The sequence below is a fragment of the Falco biarmicus genome, chromosome 2 (genome assembly GCF_023638135.1).
Source record: "Falco biarmicus isolate bFalBia1 chromosome 2, bFalBia1.pri, whole genome shotgun sequence".
NCBI classification, from domain to species: domain Eukaryota; kingdom Metazoa; phylum Chordata; class Aves; order Falconiformes; family Falconidae; genus Falco; species Falco biarmicus.
This window is the reverse complement of record NC_079289.1, coordinates 17,630,334-17,643,495: the sequence shown is the minus strand read 5'-3', so window position 1 is coordinate 17,643,495 and position 13,162 is coordinate 17,630,334. Positions and strand designations below refer to the sequence as shown.

The window sequence follows — 13,162 nt, the reverse complement described above, 5'->3', positions numbered from 1 at the left end:
CACTGGGGTGCCATGCTCCTTTACTGCTCTACAGAAAAGGAAATGTCGCATGTGTTGGTCCTGTTACAGTCCTCTTCACCTTCACTTCTCTTCGGTGGATTGGTGTCCAGTATGTGTTTGAGAGAAAGAGAGGTAGTGTTTAATAAAAGCAGTGAAGATATTATCTGTGTGATTCTCCTATGAAATCTACAGAGAATATGTTTGGTATATGGAATAACTTTAATTTTGTGATAGGAAAAGCAGATTTCTTTTATATATCTTACGTATATTTATGTATTTCTTTTTATAACTGAATGCACCAGAGGGGAAAAAAAAAAAAAAGTAGTTGAAAAATTGTATATTATCTTCATTTTCTGTCTGAGGCTCGCAAACTAAATTACCAGTTTTCAGTGTTTCAAATAGTATTTGTTGACAGGCTATAGAGAAAAGGTCTTCACAAGAGTGCTGTCCCTTTTCTTTTTAGCCTTTAACACAATTTAAAAGGCATCCAAAGATATTAATTACCCTCCTAAATAATAATTGTGGCTGAAAAGTTACAGTACATACCACAGATAGAACTGAACATGGTATAGAAACATGTTGGTAGGACAGTATCCCAAAGTGAAAGATCACACTGTAAATAAGTTTTGTGCTCCTGGGCTAGGGGTTTGTATTACTAATGCTCAGAAGCCAAAGACTGTGTTGGGAGAGGACTACAACAGAAGGTACCAACCCTTGTTTGAAAATTGTTGCGGTGATATAGTCAGAAAAGATTGGGAGTTTGATCTCAGTTTGTATTAATCTTGTGTTGCTGCACTGGATCTCGAGCTAGCTCTGAGAACAGATGTGAGGAACTTCTGACCCACGGTCAAGAGTGATATCTAGTGACCCTGTTTCATATGTTGTATCTGGTATGTGGGTGTAGTGTTTTCCCAGATGATTAATTTTAATTAGCTGTTTTGAGGCATTCAGGACATTCTTTGTTGAAAACTGTGGTTGCATAGGAATAGAAACAAAGTTTGCAAAACACAGGTTAAGTCCTGTGAGAATACTAAGAAGGAATATTTATACATAGGTCATGAATATTACATCATTGAGACCCTGGCTTTCTGCCTTTCACCTAGCTTTGTGTCACTTCAGACAGAAAAATGTTACTGTATGGAACTACTGTCCTGACCAGTGACATAAGATGATGGCTGCTGAGATAGGCAAGATAAGATTTATGCATTCAGAAAAGGAATAAACACTCCAAAAAGTTAAGACCCCCATGTAGTTCTATGAGCAGAAGAATAAACAAAACCTATTTTTCTATGGAAGAACGTCTTACGCTTCTAACACTCTTTCTCCACTGTTACTATCTTAATATAGCTGGTTCTTTCTCAGATCCTTTCATCCTGGGTTTTCCTCCATCTCCTTACTCCCACGTGTCTCATGAGGCTCCCTGTAGGCCCCTTGCTTCCCTCCACAGCCCACCCATGAGAAAGGCAGTGTACACTGTGGCTGTTTTGGAGCTGTATGTACCTTATTTTTTATCCCCCTAAATCTTTCTAAATTTGTGTTTTGACCGGAAGTCTAAAAAGGTTACTGTGAGGTTAGGTGAAAATGACTCAGTTGATCATTACAGAAAGACAAAACTCAGGCAATGAACCTTTTTTCTTTTCCTTTCAGAATCAAGCTTAAAATAAAGTGACAATTCTTTTGAAAAAACATTTGCATTTTAAAATAAAAATAGCTCATGTGTTTATATCTTCTTCATTTGTTTCAGATGATATTCTGGAAGCTAAGTTTATTGCTAGGAATGATAACCACCACAGCAACTACAATTCTAGAAGTTATTGTAAGGCAATGAATTTTAGATATGTGACCACCTATATTTGTACCTATAGCCTGCCTTTAAGATACGGTCCTTTAACTAGGCTACAGAAATTTATTGTGTGACCTATATACACATCAAAACAGATCAGTTTTCAAATTTGTTTGTTTTTAAGCAACATAGCAAGAATAATTTCCAAAGGTGATTTGATAAGTCCTTCTGAATACCAAATTCACCATTTTGTAAACAGGAAAATAAGCAAAATTCATTAAATATAATAAATTCCATGTTGTAAATTATTCACCTAGCTTTACTGTTAGAGCGTTTTGAATTCAGAACCTCTGTGCTTCTAATCTTGGACTCAGACAATGAACGTAATATTTTCAATTGTCTCATACTGCTCATTCAGGGATGTTTACAGAGAAGTATGGCACAGAAAGAACAAAGATTCTTGCATTTAACAAGTCAGACATAGAGGCAAGCATAATGAGCTGTTGGATACAGAATCAGAAATTCGGAGAGGGCTGAAGGGGGATGAATTAGACTTTGAAATTTCTTGAAAATGAGAGTAGCTATAACTGATGAGGTAGGGAAAGGATATCAAATGGATGGATGCATAGGTAAGAATGAATAGGCACCGAAAATGAACTTCACAGCAGCACTTTGAGCGGATACCAAAGATGACAGATTACATTTGTCCAGGCTGAGGGAGAATATTGCAGTAATTGAGATGCACAGTAATAGGAGCCTGGGTAACGGTTTTAGAAATCTGGAAGAATCTGTGTTTTAGGGAGTGAAACTTTAGAAAGAATCTGCTTACATATAGCCTTTGTGAAAAGATCAAGAGGGGCACCCTTGAGATAATCACAGAAGGGAGAGGATGACAGAACTGAGACCTGGCAATGCATTTGGGAACTGGTGCTACTGACTATCTGAGCTAATTATATTTGGCTTGGAATTGAGGAATGGGAGAAAAAGATGCTGTCAAGCAGGGAGTGCAAATCAAAGCAATGGAGATGCAGGTGCTTGGTAAGCCAGTGTCTGTGGACATGCAAGCAGAAACATGGACTCAAAGAGCCGAAGTAATGGGAGAGAGAAGACTTCCACATGTTTTGAAAGCAATTGCTTTGCTTAAAATATATAGTGGTTGGCCTGTTTAAAATATATGGCCTGTAAAAATATATACTGTTTGTGTCTTTGTTTTGACCTGTTTTTCTCTGTCTGGATCTCAGTTGCTGTTATGAGCCAAGTGCTGGGAAACAATGCTTCAGCTAAACCACCTCTTTATCAAATAAGCTATTTAGATATGCTGCAGTCATGGCTGCTGGCATTTAAAACTTAACCCTGCTTAAGATTCCTGCAGCTTCTGTTTCTCCCTCCAAGTAATATGTTTTTGACATAGGATAATTTTAAGTATCTTTTCTTGTCGAGTCCTTTTGCCTGTGTAGGCCTGCTTTCTCAGCCGTTTCCCTGTTTCATTTCTGAAACAACCCCATTTCCCTCCCCTGCTCTTTAACTAGTGTGTGGGGTAAAGGCAGCATGTGCATGGCTGCTGTTTTGGCCATGCATGCGTTGGCTGGGTGGCTGTATATGCTGGTTGGGTAATATCAAGCCAAATACAGCAGAACCAGGCTTGCTCCTGTAGGTGTCCTAAGAAAAGAAAAGTCCTTTCTTTTTTCTTTCACTGGACAGTGCAGCATTTGTCCTTGAAGGCATTTGCAGATTTTCCCCTAACACTAAACTTCAGTGTCTGTGAAGTGCTGAGTCCCACTTTCCATGTCTAAGCAGGGTCCTGGAAGTTTATAACAATGAACTATTGTCAGCTTCCAAAATTTCTTTGCTGTACATCTTTGTTGTCAAAATTTTAATCGAAATTTTACTGAATATTTATTGAATAAAACAATATATATCCTGGTTAATTTTATAGTTAGAATTCACAACTTTGTCAGGTGAATTTCGGCTTTCTTTTTGGTTTCATTATTTCGCTAAACTGACACTCTTTATATGAGTGGTGTGACACACATGCCTCAAAGTCGTTTACTGGCTTCCTTGTGGTTCTTTTTGGCTATTATTCCTCTCAACATAATTTCACTTACTTTATACTGAGTGGCATTACTTATTTTTTGTGAATGATACCGTTAGTGTGTCAGACCTTGATTTTCTGATTTTATACACCTGCCTCTGGCTACAGCCTTCATTTTTGCTCATTGAAAGGACCTGGGACTAAAAAATGATGGGAAGCCTGGACTGCTTTGCAATCGTTCAGGACTGATGTTCACCAGCTCTGAAAAATGTTTATATTGTATTTGTGATATAATTGTTTTAGGAATCTAATTTTAAACTCACATTTTCTAAAAATATCACTTTGCATTTTATAGTGGTAGTTTAAGTTGCAGAAATCAGTATTCATTTTACAGAAAATACCAGTACTTTCTCAGTGCAATGACTATCCATCCTTGAGAACTGATATTTGAACATATTCATATGTATGTTCTTAAGTTTAGTGTCAGTGCTATAATGATGTAAAGAATACTGCAATGACAGGAGTCATGAGCTGCAGACTGTTCTGAGGTTTTCCAGGCTTTATGTTCTTATGTCAAAACATAAGTCTCCAAGATTTCATGTAAAATCTATGGTCACTCCATTTTTATTGTTTCCATTACTTCTGCAGTTTTAACCTTTTAAGTTTAGTGCAGCTACATGACCATTTTGAAAAGGTTTCAGATTCTTTTAGCTTTAGCTTAGGCATCAGCAGAATGAAGATTATAATGAAATGTGATTAAAATATGTAAACAATACTGATACTCTTATATGAGCAATATGGTGTTGCTTCTTCTTGTTAATTTAAAGTCAGTGGATTTTGAATGTGTAACAGAAGAAAATTTCTATTGCCCAGAAGCTTTGTCTCTGTGGTGCTACCCAGGCTGGTAGAGCTGCCGTTCAGCATGCTGCTCTGTTCAAGTCCCACCACAGAGGGCTCCTAAACTTTCTTCCTTTTCTTGATCTGAGCAGGCTATAACACTGACTTTCTTCTTGAACTCTGGCTGTGCGTGGACTTGCTGGCATACAAGTATGTCTCATTCCAGTGTGAAGTCAGAGCAAAGCGGAGGCACCTATCTTTTATGGGAACTCAGAAGTGTCCCTGTGTGAAGTTAATTAAAAAAAAAAAACCAAAAGCAAACAAACAAACAAAAAAACAAAACCAAAAAAAAGAAATACAAAAGATTCCTTGGATTTTCCCTGCATATCAAGAGCTCAGGGATATTTTAAGACTTCCCATTACTTTAAGCATGTATTTTTCTGCAGCTTTGTGGAGGATTTACCATTTTGTCTTTATGGAGATGTACAAATGAAGCAAACTGACATGCAGGCTCCAGAAGAGTTATTCTTTACCTTATAAACATACAGACCTGCACAAAGCAGTAAAAAATCTGTGCGTGTTCTCCTGCTTCAGGCGATTCATCACCTGAGAATCCTCTGAAGTCTGGGACTTCTGCTTCTCTATAAAATTTTTTCTTCTGGAATACCATGCTTGTAAATATTTCCTTCTTTTTTTTCTCTTTTGTCTCCCTTCTTCCACTTTTTTCTTACCTGAAGAGCACATGTTTGTTTATGTGTCCTGCTCCACTTCTCTCAAGCTGCTTTGGAGCCCTAGAGCCTACATCCAACTTGCATGTCCAGGGAGTGCTTCCCAGCTCCTCAGTTTGTGTGAAAACTCTGGCCATATCCTGACTTTTTATTTGGACAGGGAGAAGGGTATCCTTCTCTGGGGCTCCCTGGTCCATATTGGAGACCGAGCCCAGACAGCAGCTGGACAGGAGCCATGGCTAAGAGCATGCCTTATTGCAGCACACAGGTCCCTCTGATACTATGTTTTGTAAACACTTAAATGCTTTGTTTTCTTGTGTCAAGTTTTCCCACCTTCTAAATTTTAGTACCTCTGAGAGACTGGAGAAAACTGGTATCACTCTCCATCAGCCTAAGCTATTTCCATTTAAACAGTCTATGATTGTGTCAGATCTAGACAATACACAGCACAACTGTGACAACATATGGCTGGCCTTTCATATACCTGAACATGCCAAGATGCAGCATTTTCATTCACGCAAATAGTTTTCATAAATGTACCTTAATTTCTTAAATTATTTAAAGGAATATTGAGGATACTTAAGTAAGTTAAGAGAAACTAACTAATACATGAATTTAAAGACAGATAAATTAAAGCTTATGTAACCTCAAGGAAGATGTTGTTCAATAGTAGTTTTAATACTGGGGATACCTATAGCAAATGAAGATCACTCTTACATTTGAAGGGCAGTCACATTAAACGGAAATGTGTGTCTTAAGTTATGCAAGATTATTTTAATATTTGCTTATTTTGATAAACAGTTCTTTACTTTGACATTGCAACTACCTTGCACAAGGCAGAATGCCAGCCAGGACATTTTCTATTCACAGACATATTTGGTGTGTTTTTTAAAATTTCATACTTGCCTACAAAAGAGAGAAACTATTTATGCACTATGAGTTTTGTATTCCATGACTGTTGTATTCCATGATGTTGACATCATGTGAACTGTAAATCTTCTAGCATATTTCTAAAGTGAAAAAAACCTTTTACACTACTAGATAATAATTCTACACAGCAAGTACCATTTGTCTCTTTTTCTTTCGTAAAGAAAACAGCACTCTGAATTAAAGTGTAGATGAAAGAGTTCCTCCATATATTGTATATTGGAAGATAAATACTTAAGACTGCTAAGTAGGTGCTATAGAAAGAATTGGTATACAGCTTTTCCTGCAGAACACTCCTGAACTTGCCAGCGTGTAGCATCATTAAACTCACTAAAAATAAAATGCCCTTAGGCCTGGTAAGAGCAATTGCTTCATAATTAGGCTCTCGGGAGAGAACCTGGGTTTTATAGTAAGCAATTTCTTTTAAAAAATGAGCTTTACCAGATGAAGAGATTTCTGAACTTCAGAGGTGGATGCTTGGAATCCATTCCTGCTCACATGGGAGGGGTTTTCCATACACTGAACTATTTCCATAAGCAGAATGCGGTGTCATAAAAGCATTGCAGTTACCTTGAAACTTAGGCACAAGATGAGGAATTAATTTTGAAAAGCTGAGAGACAAAAGCCAAGAGAACCAAACACTACAGTAGAAACTGAGGAAATTGTTGGGTCCATTTGAAGACAGAAAACCTTTAAAAAAATGGAGTTTTTTTATAGTATCCCAGAGATTTTGGGAATCTATAAATAATATTGTACCCAAGATGTAGATTCGATTTCAGAAAAAAACCCAAGCAGGTAGGTATTATAAGCTGACGGATGTTACGCTTCACAGTGTTGCACAGCTTTTCTGCCAAATCTATGCAGTGGAAAAACATAGAATACTTCAAAATGCAGACAGAACTAGACTTCAGTTTCTATTCACACATCAAGAACACAAACCAGTTTTGATTCTTTTGAAAAAGGTCAGTATTCAATATGTAACAAATAGACACAAATGTAGATCTAGTAGCTACCTTGGCCATGCTCAGAGGAGGCTTTTCTGAACTGTACTTACACCACCTCTAGAGAAAGAGCGCACACACTTCACTTTTCAGTGGAATAAACTGTCTCCTTTCTCTCCAGCAAGTTTCTTTGACATTTTTTTTCCTAGAATCTGTATTTAAACCTCCCAAAATACTTCACTTCTGCCCTCCCTCCTAGTGATTGGTAAGATCCTTGACCTGCATGCCAAAATATGCATTCCAAGATGCAGAATTTTTTGAGCTAAACAGGATCTTGCTGTTGTGCTGACAAAACAGTATCTTAACACTAGCAGTCAACACACTCATGCAACCTTTTTCCTCTTTTGGGGTACTTCATGGGAGCAGGATCATACACTCTAGTGCACATTCAAAGGCAATGGGGTGAGACGTGCATGAGAAGATAACAGCTCACTTAGAGTCTTCTGAGAGTTTCACAAGCTAAGCCTTTTCAGTCTGTGGCTATCGTGGCCCACGTAAACCTGATTTTCAGCCATTTCTCAGAAAAAACATGCTTTTGACATGGGAGGGGTCTTGCATATCAAATGACAGTCTGGCCACGGAAGCAGGCAATTAAGCAAAGATATTTGGGTCCTGCTGTAGTAAATGTGTAAAAAAATGAAGTTTCCAGAATTCAGGATGGAATACATCGTGCCGTGGAAGTTAATTTTTCTCCTCAGTGACTATAGGAAGAGTATAGATTAGTAGCTTAAATTAAAGGCTTAATTTTTCTGTGACTGATGCTGGGTAGTGTGAGTCCCATCCTGAATGACAATGCTGTAAGTTTATAACTGATTTCAGAGATATATTTGGAGAAGGACTTGGGTAAAAGGAAATAGGGAAGAAGTCAATGACATCTTGAGGTAGAGTATGGATATCAAATAAATTGTTCCCTGTGATGAGTGCTGAGATTGCTGACTTTAAATAAAACTAGAGCAAAGATAATTTCCCTTTTCTTTAGCCTTTGTCCATACCAGTAGGTAGCCTGTTTGCTGCTGTCCAGTCATGGACAGGAATAATGAAGCCCTAATGATATGTCTGAAACACCACTTTGCCATATACTGTGGTCTTTTCCCTAATTTTCCTGCTGTACAACTTAGGGCAGAAAACAGATGAAAGAAAAACCCATTGGGAGAGACTAATAACTTCAAAGGCTTTTACAGAGTTATACTTGCAAGAATTTAAACTTAAAGCTGATTTTTGCTATATTCCTTTAGAGGGAAGACATTTCAGCTTTCATAAAAGAAATATATAGCACTGAGGTACTACATAGTTCAGTCCTGCAGATGGAATGAAATACAAATAAACAGGATAATGAAAATTTTGGGAAGGCAAGGGTCTTTACTGCAGTACCTGGGAACACCTTCCAACTTCCAGTTCCAGGTGCATTCCTATCCTGAATCCTGGCTTCATGCTGGGATGAGACTTAAGAAAGAACCTCCTTATATATTTATATGTTCCCATGGAAACACAACCTAGGTGTGCAGGAAGCTAAGATGTGTTCAGCTAAGTCCAGGCTGAGGAATACATATGGAACTTACTCTAAGAGACAGCCAGCGACATACCCTGACTTTGCTCCTTAAAAGACTATTTCCAGGTCTTAAAAACAAAATTAATACACTAGAAATCATTGATTTTGTTGTTAATGTAATCATAAGAATCACTTAAACCACATATTCTCCAATAAATGCTGTTCTGAGCCTGGATTAATCTCTAAGAGTGGAAAGAAAACTGATGTATGGAATGTAGAAAGGCTTTCCACTGGTTCGTCTGTTCATCTAGAGATCAGCTTTCCCGAAGGACTGTTTGATTTCACAGAACTTGCCCTGTCCTTCATCTAAAATTCACCTGCCTCTGTGACTGTCCATGTTCAGTCAGTCTGCCCTTCTGCCTCTTCACGTAGTCTTGTTAGTTCTTTTCTTTCCGTAGTTCTGAGATAGAGGTGAAACTATGCTATTTACAACATAGAACTATTCATCTAGACTATCTTCACAGTCAACAGAGAAAAGTATGATTTTATAGGGTAAGTGTGAATTGGTTTTAGTGTGAAATTCATCTTTTCCTGAAGGAGATGTTTAGCACAGGTCAGATGACTGCTAGAGTTCCCATTTCATTTCATTGATCATGACAAGAATTGAGAGTGAATAACTGATATTCAGATTATTAGAGATATCTCTGGTTAGGTGAGATTAATCTCATCCATATAGTCTACATCTTATCAGCTTGTAGCCTAGATGGTTGAAATACTGCTTCTTCCCTGCTTGTGCCATCTACTTTTCATGTGCTTTATTTTTACAGTTACTTATGTTATATAGTTTAATGCCATGTTATGTTGTTTAATGCATAGAGTGTATTTTTATTGAGTAAAATGACTTTTCACTGCATTTTAATTGCTCTCATATAATCAGCATCAACCCAAGCTATTTCTTTCCTGATTTCATTGCTTTTTGTTGTATTGGCACTGGAATAACTCCCATCACCACCAAGCATGAGTATTGTGCTGTCTTTCAATAGGGTGCCTTAGAATACTTTACTGATTGATTCAAAGCTTGACTTCCCATGGCTTTTGCAAATGGATGTGATGATTGTTGTCCAAAAACCTATGTATTGCTCACTCCTATTGAAACAATCAGTAACATGTGGGATTGACTGTAAGAGACAATGGAGTATTCAAGGGTCCTTAACATCAGTGCTGATTCTGTTCACTTTCAGCTAAGAAGAGAATTATTAACAGCATTTTATTAACCAAGGAAACTGATGTGGTAACTTCACTGATGATCATTAGAGAAAGATAAAGAAAAGCTGGCATTCTGGCAGATGCTAATCTGCTGGGCAATGACCAGGGAAACTAGTGTTGCAGCTCCAAACAATGCAACTCTGTGGCTCAACTGAGAAGTAAAGTTACCTATAATAAAATACACAGAAGGGCTTTATTTTTGTTCAAAAATCATTTTCTTCTCCTCCCCTCCATAAGAATATAGGTCATAGATCCCAAAAAAAGAAAACATTTCATTATTGTCACTGGAAAAAAACAATAACAATTTAAAAAATTGCCATTATTTTAATATTTCCTTGGTCATTTTGAATATTACATCATGAAAAGTTCAGAAAGTGTGAATAATTTTCAGCTTTAAATTTTCCAGTATAATTTTTGTATCAGAATTTTTCTTCTTGGAATTAAAAGATACAATATTAAAGTGAAAAATCAGTAGCTGCAGTATAATCTTAATTATCTAAATCAGGGGAGACAGAAAACATTTGGACAGCTGAAAATTCAGATAATTATCAATATAGCTAATAGATATACTGGGGACGAGGGCATACCGTATAGTTAAAGTTTGGATTACAGTGGAAACTGCTGTAACTAGTGCATTATAACGGTCCATGTTTAACAGGATTGAATGTGGGTGCTTGAAGAAGTACAAGAAGCCCCAAGAGCTATTTGTGAAATGTCAGGTACATCTTGGCAAACTTCTTTTTAGTATTTTCATTTTGAGATTTATGCCCTAAAATACAAGGATTATGTTTTTTATCACTGTATTTGCTGAAGCTTCTATTAAAATCCTCACTGTCTGCAGAAGTGTTTGATTGTTCTTTAAAAAACTTGCCAAATTCTTTTTGTCTGAGTAAGATCTTATGGTCAGTAATTTTCACAGGCCTCCCCTCTTTCTTAATCCATAAGGATGCTGATGTCGTCTCTTGCCCTCGCACCCTGCACCACTGTGAAGAGCCCACCTCCCACAGGCACTGGGGGCTGCTTTTAGGTCCCCCCAAAGCCATCTCTGCTCCAGGCTGAACAAGCTCAGCTCCCCCAGCCTTTCCTCACAGGGCAGGTACACAGCTGCCACCATCCTGGAGGCCCCCCAGTGAGCTGGATGCAGTTTATCAATCTCTGTCTTGTACTGAGGGCCCCAAAACTGGATGCAGTATCTGGGTGAGTGCTCAGTAGGAGGTGATAACCACTTTCCCCAATATTTGCTCATACAACCCAGGCTACCACTGGCCATTTTTGCTCCCAGGACTTGCTACTGGCCCATGTGCCACTTGCTGCTCACCAGGACCCACAGATTCTTTCCCACAGAGCTGCTCCGCAGGAAGTTGGCCACAGGCTGTATCAGTTCCAGGGAAATTCCTTCACAGGGACGGGACTTTGCACATGTCCTTGTTGAATTTCATGAGTTCCCTGCTGGCCAATTCATCCTGCCTGTCCATGTCCCTCAGGATGGCAGCCCTGCCCTAGAACAAATTGTCTGGTCCCTCCAATTTGGTATCAACTACAGGCTTCATGAGAGTGCAAATAATGGTATTATCTGGAAAAGAAGCACAGATTTTGTCAGAAAAGTCAGATATATTTACTCAGATATTGGAGAGATTTTTTATTTATTGTATTTTGAAAGGTGTTAACTAATAAGTACATATTGCATGCACCTAGAACAATGTATCTGTATTTGGGTAACAAATAAGAGAGGGGAAATACGCGTAGGCAACAGGTGAAAAGAGAGGCAGGTATTTTAAGATGGAGGATACTGCTCTTTTGTGCAGGGGAAAAAAACCTACATCCAACCAGAAAAGTCAGTTTTCTCAGTGAGAAAAGTTAAGTGAGGAAAGCGAAGAGCATTAAACTGTGATTAGCTAAACCATTACCCCTTTCCCTGCTGCTTATTTCTATTTTTTTTTCCACTGTCAAGCTCTTGAAGAGGAAACTGATACTGTTGCAACTGCTGTTTGTTGTTATTTCAATATTTTAAAATGGAATTTTATAGAGTATCTCCCAGCAGTAGGAGAGTTTTTGCTGTTGGCAGATTACTTCTAAGTGATAACAGTTTACTAATAAGCTTCTCTTCAGCTAAATATAGCATATATACTTTATATACAGTGGCTGTAAACAGGATGTAGAACATAGAGAAACTAATACTCCAAGTTTTCTTGCCAACTTAAAATTACAGTGATTATTAACATGTACTTACCTAAGCAGAAATAAATATTTCTGGTGACTAAAATTACAGAAGCACATGCGACCACAAGCAGGATTTGATGCATGTAGAAACTGAACTGAATTTGAAGAAATATCTGTTACTCTATAAAAGGAGGGTAAGAAATTAAGACATGGAAAGGGCTGAAAAGTATCTATGTTTAGTTACTCTATCAAAAGTCTGTATGTGTGATACAGTTATATAGGTAGTCTGTATATGTTAATAGAATAAACCAAATAAACTTTGAACAACATAATGTATTTTTCCTTATACACGTACCACTGAAATATTTTCTTTTCTCAAGGAAGTGCATACTTGAGCAATACTTATGTATTTACTTTCCAAAGTAATCCTGTATTCACTTAATCACTTGTGTAAAACATCAAGGTATCCAGGAGTGTCCTGCAGTTCTTCATCCTGAATTGCACTGTGAATTCTTTTTCCCATGCCTTGTGAAAAAAAAAAAAAATCTGTTCTTTCTGTATGTGTGTGTGTATATATATATATATATATATATACACACACAACACACATATAACAAATGTGCTGAAGGATGAATGTTCCTTGAATGGATTTGCTTTGACAAGGGCTCCATTAGCAACTAATTTTATATCAGCAGTATAGCCAACTCAAACTAAAATCACCAGTGCAACCTGCATTAAGGGCTTTTTTTTATGGATGACACTTTGAGTTAAAAGACAATACTTTAACTGTGTTTATAGTGAAGGCAATCCATCTTTTTATTTCCAATTTATTTATTTATTTTGCAGAAGAGCATTGAACAGGCCATAGAGACAGTGGCATAGATTATTCTAGGGTTGAATGGGTACTAAATATTTTAACCCTTAGGAGTAAGATAATAA

The 13,162-nt window shown here is 37.5% G+C and overlaps 1 protein-coding gene across 1 annotated transcript in view; it reads left to right on the top strand.

Moving 5' to 3' along the window:
* GUCY1A2 (guanylate cyclase 1 soluble subunit alpha 2) overlaps positions 1 to 13,162 on the top strand; it is a 178,081-nt gene that overhangs the window by 97,004 nt on the left and 67,915 nt on the right. The gene's annotated exons all lie outside the window — the stretch shown is intronic.